Source organism: Chlorocebus sabaeus, chromosome 22 (assembly GCF_047675955.1).
Source record: "Chlorocebus sabaeus isolate Y175 chromosome 22, mChlSab1.0.hap1, whole genome shotgun sequence".
Classification (NCBI taxonomy): domain Eukaryota; kingdom Metazoa; phylum Chordata; class Mammalia; order Primates; family Cercopithecidae; genus Chlorocebus; species Chlorocebus sabaeus.
In genome coordinates, this window is record NC_132925.1 from 48,161,354 (window position 1) to 48,168,921 (window position 7,568).

The window sequence follows — 7,568 nt, forward strand, 5'->3', positions numbered from 1 at the left end:
GGCCATGTTGGGGTCATTCTAGGCAAAGGGAATTGCAGGCACACTCAGGGAGAGGTAAGCACTGGTTAGGTAAAGACAGGCTGAGCCTCCCGTAGCCCTGTCAGCATGGAGCCAGAGGAGGGCTGCAGTCCACACTGTAGAAAGAGTGGCAGGGTAAAGGCAGTGCCCCGGTCCTTTTGGTCTCCCTGGTGCTTGTTAATCTGACTGGCAAAGTCTGAAGCAGGCAGGTGCTGTGGTGTGGTGAAGCGGAGCCAGGGGAGACATCATCCCAGCGAGAGAACATGGAAGGAACCCACAGCCACAGCAGGGCAAGCAGTCCCATTTCCCAGCAGCCTCATGAGCTCAGTGTGGCAGGGGGCAGCTCTGGGGCTCAAGCCCACTAGAGTGGCCCATTGGTCCTGGTGTTACCACCTGTCCTTCCTCAGGCCGTTTGATCTTCCCATCTGTGTCAGTCCATTTGCATCACTATAAAGAAATACCTGAGTCTGGGGCTGGGGACCAAGAGGGAGAGGGAAGGGAGCAGATGGCTTCTGGCATGACTAAATACGGGTGCCCAAAATTGCATCACTCAGACAAGTCCCTCTTCATTTCCTCGTTTTCCTCTATTTTGAGATAGGGTCTCGTCACCCCCGCTTTTTTTGAGATGGAGTTTCGCTCTTGTCACCCAGGCTGGAGTGCAATGGCATGATCTCACTGCAACTTCTGCCTCCCAGGTTCAAATGATTCTCCTGCCTCAGCCTCCTGAGTAGGTGGGATTAGAGGCATGCGCCCCGATGCCTGGCTAATTTTGTATTTTTAGTAGAGATGGGGTTTCTCTATGTTGGTCAGGCTGGTCTCGAACTCCCCAGCTTAGGTGATCAGAATGCCTCGGCCTTCCAAAGTGCTGGGATTACAAGCATGAGTCACCACACCCGGCCTGTTTTCTTCTTATTTTGACTTGTCTGAATGTTGGTGCCCCCTCTCAGAATTCCTATGTTGGAACCTTTTTTTTCTCTAGAAACATTTGAACAATAGTTTAGAAAAGTTTGCCCAATAACCCAGCACCCTCCAGGTTTTCAAAGGTGAAGAATGTTACTTGTGCAAGTCAGAATCTGATACCAATGAAATGGTGACAGCTTTGCCAGTAAACAAGAATATAGTCTTCCATGGCTAGGAAGGGCGACTGCCACAGCTGACAGGTTCCAAAGATACATGGAGACTATGTTGGAACTTAACCATCAAAGTGATGGTATTAAGAAGTGTGCCCTTTGGGAGGTGATTAGGGCTCTACCCTCATGAAAGAGATCAGTGGCCTTACAAAAGGGCTTGAGGGAAACTGATCATCCCTCCCACTCCCTCTGCCGTGGGAAGACTTAGCCAGAATGCGCCATTTTGGAAGCAAAGAGCAAGCCCTCACCAGACACTTTATCTTTCTGTGCTTTGATCTTGGACTTCTCAGGCACCAGGACTCTGAGGAATAAATTTCTGCTGTTTATAAATGACCCTGTCTAAGGTATTTTGTTAGAGCAGCAGGCACGGCCAAATACAGCTTCACTCTCAGTTAGGTTCTCTCAAGGTGACAGAAGTCCCCAACAATTCTAGATATACTTTAATCTTTCTTCATGCTCCTTCCATCCTAAAACAGAGCCACTGAGTGTTATGGGCCCTGAGTGTCCTGGATGTGGTCAAGTGACCTCTTCCAAAAGAGTCACTGTGGGCAGAGGGGTGTAATGCAGCCTGTGTGCAGGAAGGCTCTAGAAAGCAGCTATGGCTAGTGTGGCATGAGGAAGAGGAAGGACAGGAGATTATGTGCTAGTGTGATGTGTGGCTGTCTTCCTGTGAGTGTTCCCCCAGCCACACACATAGAACTGGGAGCTCCTGGTGCCCTGGTTCATCTCTGTGTCCCTATGGTCATACTCTGGAAGCTAAAAATTGATTACTTTTGAATAAACGAATGCACAAACCTTCATTTCCTTTATAGCACCTAATAGAAAAGTGCCTCAGGCTACCACATGAGCTTTATCTCACCTGGCAACTAACACGGAATGTCAGTCATTCTCTTGTAATGTAAAGGATCACTTTATTTGTTTTTAAGTTGTTTGTTTTTTAAAGAGATGGAGACTTGCTATGTTGCCCAGGATGGACTCAAACTCCTGGGCTCAAGTGATCCTCCTGCCTCAGCCTCTGGAGTAGTTGGGACTACAGGTATGTGCCACTGTGTCTGGCTGAAGGAGTGCCTTATGAATCACTTTCACATCTGATTCTCACAAGAACTCAGAGGTAGGGTTTATCATCACCATTTTATTATTTTTAGATAGATAGATAGATAGATAGATAGATAGATAGATAGATAGATAGTTTTTTTGTTTTTTTTTTTTTGAGATGGAGTCTCACTGTGTCGCCCAGGCTGGAGTGCAGTGGTGTGACCTCGGCTCACTGCAACCTCTGCCTCCTGGGTTCAAGTGATTAGTCGGCCTCAGCCTCCCAAGTAGCTGGGACTATAAGCTGGTGCCACCACACTTGGCTGATTTGTATTTGGTATTTTTAGTAGAGATTGGGATTTTGCCATGTTGGCCAGGCTGTGATCTGCCCACCTTGGCCTCCCAAAGTGCTGGGATTACAGGCATGTGCCACTGTACCCGCCCCATTTTATTATTTTATTTTATTTTATTTTATTTTATTTTATTTTATTTTATTTTTCTGAGGCGGAGTCTGGCTCTCTTGCCCAGGCTGGAGTGCAGTGGCCGGATCTCAGCTCACTGCAAGCTCCGCCTCACGGATTCACGCCATTCTCCTGCCTCAGCCTCCCGAGTAGCTGGGACTACAGGCGCCCGCCACCTCGCCCAGGTAGTTTTTTTGTATTTTTTAGTAGAGACGGGGTTTCACTGTGTTAGCCAGGATGGTCTCGATCTCCTGACCTCATGATCCGCCCGTCTCGGCCTCCCAAAGTGCTGGGATTACAGGCTTGAGCCACCGCGCCCGGCCTTTATTATTTTATTATTTTATTTTTAAGACAGAGTTTTGCTGTGTTGCCCATGCTGGGTGCAGTGGCATGATCTGGGCTCACTGCAACTTCCGCCTTTTGGGTTCAAGTGATCCTCGTGCTTCAGCCTTCCAAGTAGCTGGGATTACAGGCCTGTGATCACACCTGGCTAACTGTTGGTGTCTTTTTTTTCAGACAGAGTCTCACTTTGTTGCCCAGGCTGGAGTGCAGTGGCACAATCTCAGCTCACTGCAACCTCCACCTCCTGGGTTCAATTGATTCTCCTACCTCAGCCTCCCGAGTAGCTGGGACTACAGGCGTGCATCATCATGCTCGGCTAACTTTTGTATTTTTAATAGAGACGGGGTTTCTGGATTGTCTCGAACTCCTGACCTCAGGTGATCTGCCCACCTTGGCCTCCCAAAGTGCTGGAATTACAGGAGTGAGCCACCATGCCTGGTCCATTTTATTATTTTATTTTATTTTATTTTTGAGACAGAGTCTTGCTCTGTCACGCAGGCTGGGTGTAGTGGCGCAATCTCAGCTCACTGCAACCTCTGTCTCCTGGGTTCAAGTGATTCTGATTCTCGTGCATCAGCCTCCTGGGCAGCTGGGATTACAGGCCTGTGCCATCATACCTGGCTAATTTTTGGGGTTTTTGTTGTTGTTGTTTTTTAGATGGAGTCTCGCTTTGTTGCCCAGGCTGGAGTGCAGTGGCGCAATCTCAGTTCACTGCAACCTCTGCCTCCCAGGTTCAATTGATTCTCCTGGCTCAGCCTCCCGAGTGGCTGAGACTACACACATGCACCATCACACCCGGCTAACTTTTGTATTTTTAGTAGAGACGGGGTTTCACCGTGTTGGCCTGGCTGTTCTCGAACTTCCAACCTTGTGATCCGCCCACCTTGGCCTCCCAAAGTGCTGGGATTACAGGCATGAGCCACCACACCTGGCCTTATTTTTTGTATTTTTAGTACAGACTGTATTCACCATGTTGGCCAGGCTGATCTCGAACTTCTGACTTCAAGTGATCTGCCTGTCTCGGCCTCCCAAAGTGCTGGGAGTGAGTCATTGAGCCTGACCATAGCACCACCATGGGAAGTGAGGATACTGGGACCCAGAGAGCTCAAGTGAATTGCACTGACACAGGAGCTCAGACTGGGTGCTGGGGACCAGGAGAAGTTACCAAGGATAAAAGACTATGGTGTGGCATGTTGGGACAGCCAACCAGTGACTTCTGGATTAATAAAAACTGCCAAGAAGGAAACCTTTGAAAAAATTGTCCATTTTAAAGCAGCAAAACCTGGCTAGACACAGTGGCTCATGCCTGTAATCCCAGCAATTTGGGAGTCCAAGGTGGGAGGATCACTTGAGCCCAGGGGTTAGAGACCAGCCTGGGCAACATAGTGAGACCCCATCTCTACAAATATTTAAAAATTAGCTCAGTGCGGTGGCATGTGCCAGTAGTCCCAGCTACTTGGGAAGTTAAGGCAGGAGAATCGCTTGAAGACAGGAGTTTGAGTCCAGGCTGGGTCACACAGTGAGATCCTATCTCTACCAAAAAACACAAAAAATTAACCAGGCACGGTGGTGTGCCTGTGGTTCCAGGTACTCAGGAGGCTTAGACGGGAGGATCACTTGAGCCCAAGAGGTTGAGGCTGCGATGAGCTATGATCACAGTACTGTACTCCAACCTGGGTGACAGAGCAAGCCTCTGTCTCAAAAATAAATAAATAAATAAATAAATAAATAAATAAATAAATAAATACAAAGTAATAAGGCAGCAAAATCCAGAGAACTTTATAAATCATGCAAAGCTATGTCAGAATAATTCAATATTTTTCTCTGCTTTAAATTGCTCAGTTATGTGTTGACATTTGTCAGTGCCCAGTAGGGTGCTGGGGTCATCAAAGTAGAGCAGAGCAGGTCCTGGCCCTGGAAGACCTCCCCAGTTTAGATGATAAATAAATAGCCAGAGAGCCATGGGTTCACTGTGGGAAAAGAGGAGAAAAGGGCGGTGGCCAGAAAAGGCTCTGCTGTGCAAACAACCTGTGAAGGAAGACACATCTCACACATACACACACACACACACAAACACACACACTCCCCGCCCCCCGGCTTGGCTTAAAATGTTCCACAGGGTTTCTCATCACATGTGCTATAAATTTTCAAGGCCTTGCTATGATCTGTGAGACCCTATATGACCTAGGTTTGCACACTGCTCCCACCTCAACTCTTTCTACTCTCTCCCTCGCTCACTCCACTCCAACCACGCTGGCTTCCTTGTTGTTCCTTGAGCAGGACACCTTTTTCTGCACGAAGCTTCTACCCTTGCCATTCCTTCCATTTGCAACATTTTCTGCTCAGATATTCTCAAAAGGCTGGCTCCATGTCAGCAAGTCTCTGCTCAAATGTCACCTCCAGTGGGGTGCAATGACACATGCCTGTTGTCCCAGCTACTTGGAGGCTGAGACAGGAGGACGGAGGGCTAGAGGCCAGGAGTTTCAGGCAGCAGTGCACTGTAATTGTGCCTGTGAATAGCACTGCACACCAATCCGGGGACCATAATAAGATTATGTCTCCAGAAAAAAGTCACCTCCTGAGAGAGGCCTTTCTGACCACCTATGTCTAAGTCACCTCTCCTCGCTTCCACCTCCATCACTGTTCTGTAACACTGTTTCATTGTCACCTCTCCTCGCTTCCACCTCCATCACTGTTCTGTAACACTGTTTCATTGTCACCTCTCCTCGCTTCCACCTCCATCACTGTTCTGTAACACTGTTTTTTTTTTTGTTTTTTTTTGTTTTTTTTTTTTGAGGCAGAGTCTCGCTCTGTCGCCCAGGCTGGAGTGCAGTGGCCGGATCTCGGCTCACTGCAAGCTCCGCCTCCCGGATTTACGCCATTCTCCTGCCTCAGCCTCCCGTGTAGCTAGGACTACAGGCGCCCGCCACCTCGCCCAGCTAGTTTTTTGTATTTTTTGGTAGAGACGGGGTTTCACCGTATTACCCAGGATGGTCTCGATCTCCTGACCTCGTGATCCGCCCGTCTCGGCCTCCCAAAGTGCTGGGATTACAGGCTTGAGCCACCGCGCCCGGCCTCTGTAACACTGTTTTATTGTCTGCATCTCATTGATCATATTATGGATTTAAAAAAAAATCAAAACATTTGATAGTTAATGAAATATCATGTTTAAAACTTAACCATATAAACTGATGTCCACAGAAAAACACAGCTCCCTTTCCTGTCCCATTATCAGGTATAGTACAGTGGTTTTGTGCTGTGTCAACTAAGCTACATTTACCAGAATTCTCTTCTCTAACAGCAGTGAATTTTTTTTTTTTTTTTTTTTTTTTTTTTTTGAGACAGAGTCTCACACTGTCACCCAGGCTGAAGTGCAGTGGTGCAATCTCGACTCACTGCAACCTCCACCTCCTGGGTTCAAGCAATTCTCCTATCTCAGCCCGGCCAATATTTTTTATACTCTGAAGGTTATGCAGCATGCCAAGCACTGGGGCAGCTCATTCATTGTGTCACTAGACTTGTTGGCAAAGGGTGCCAACCCAGAAGTACATCTCCTACAGCCCCTGCCAGATCTTGTCCTTTGACTTCTCTGAATCCTCACCCAGGTATGTGTGTAGCTCTGGATGAAAGGTGTTGGGTTCTGCTGCTGCTCATCCATTCATGGTACTGAACTTAGAGGTGATGAGAGACAGATATGGTTCCCAGTTGGTCCTCATGGGTGCCTCTTTTTATCCTCCTTGGCTCCAGTGTGTCATTATTCTTATCCACATCCAGCTTTTATTCCTGAATGCTGGTCCAACTGACCTGTAGTGATTGATGTTGGGCTCAACACTAGCCACAGAAGCAACGACCTGTGCAGACTTTCTACCAACTCCCACAAATCGATAAGGTCTAACCCCTTCCATTAATTCCTCATTCTAATCACTCACAGTGCTTCTACTCTGATTTTAATTGATATACCAGGTAACCACTTTTATTAGTTACTGAAGGATGTTCTTATTCTTTACCTTTTAAAGCGTATGATATATACTCTTCTGCATCTGGTTTTATCATGTAACAATATCTCTTTGAGATCCTTTCATGCCAATATATAAAGAATTCTCTCATTGCTTTTTTATAGTTGTATAGTATTCCGTTGTCGAGATGTACCATATCTTTTTTTACCAGTTCCCTATAGATAGAAATTTGAATGAAAATTGTGCAGGGATGTGTGTGTGTGTGTGTGTGTGTGTGTGTACATGTTTTCACATTGTGTACCACACTGAGTAGTAAGGGTCTTGACATCAAGGGCCTTGTTTTCCTTGTGTCCTTAGAACCTAACAAAGCCTAGTGCACAGTAGATTCTCAGTAAATTGTTTGTTGAAAGAAGGATGTACTTCTCCACTTTCTCCATAGACGATGCTGTTAACACCTGTCACTTTCATTTCCATTTACTCTTAAATTTCCATTTTCAGCCAAGGCTACCCTGAAGGACCCAGAAACCAAACTCCCATCTCTGCCTCAGCCCAGAATGTCTAATTGCCTCCTCCCCATCTCCACTTGGATGTTTCACAGAATTCCTCTGTCTCAGCATTTCCAAAACTGA

At 47.0% G+C, this 7,568-nt stretch overlaps 1 non-coding gene across 1 annotated transcript; it reads right to left on the reverse strand.

Moving 5' to 3' along the window:
* Nucleotides 1–1,066: 1,066 nt before the first annotated feature.
* Nucleotides 1,067–1,197, reverse strand: LOC119626061 (small nucleolar RNA SNORA24). Its single transcript, XR_005242254.2, has one exon. It is a non-coding gene; the product is annotated as a small nucleolar RNA SNORA24 (small nucleolar RNA).
* Nucleotides 1,198–7,568: the final 6,371 nt, after the last annotated feature.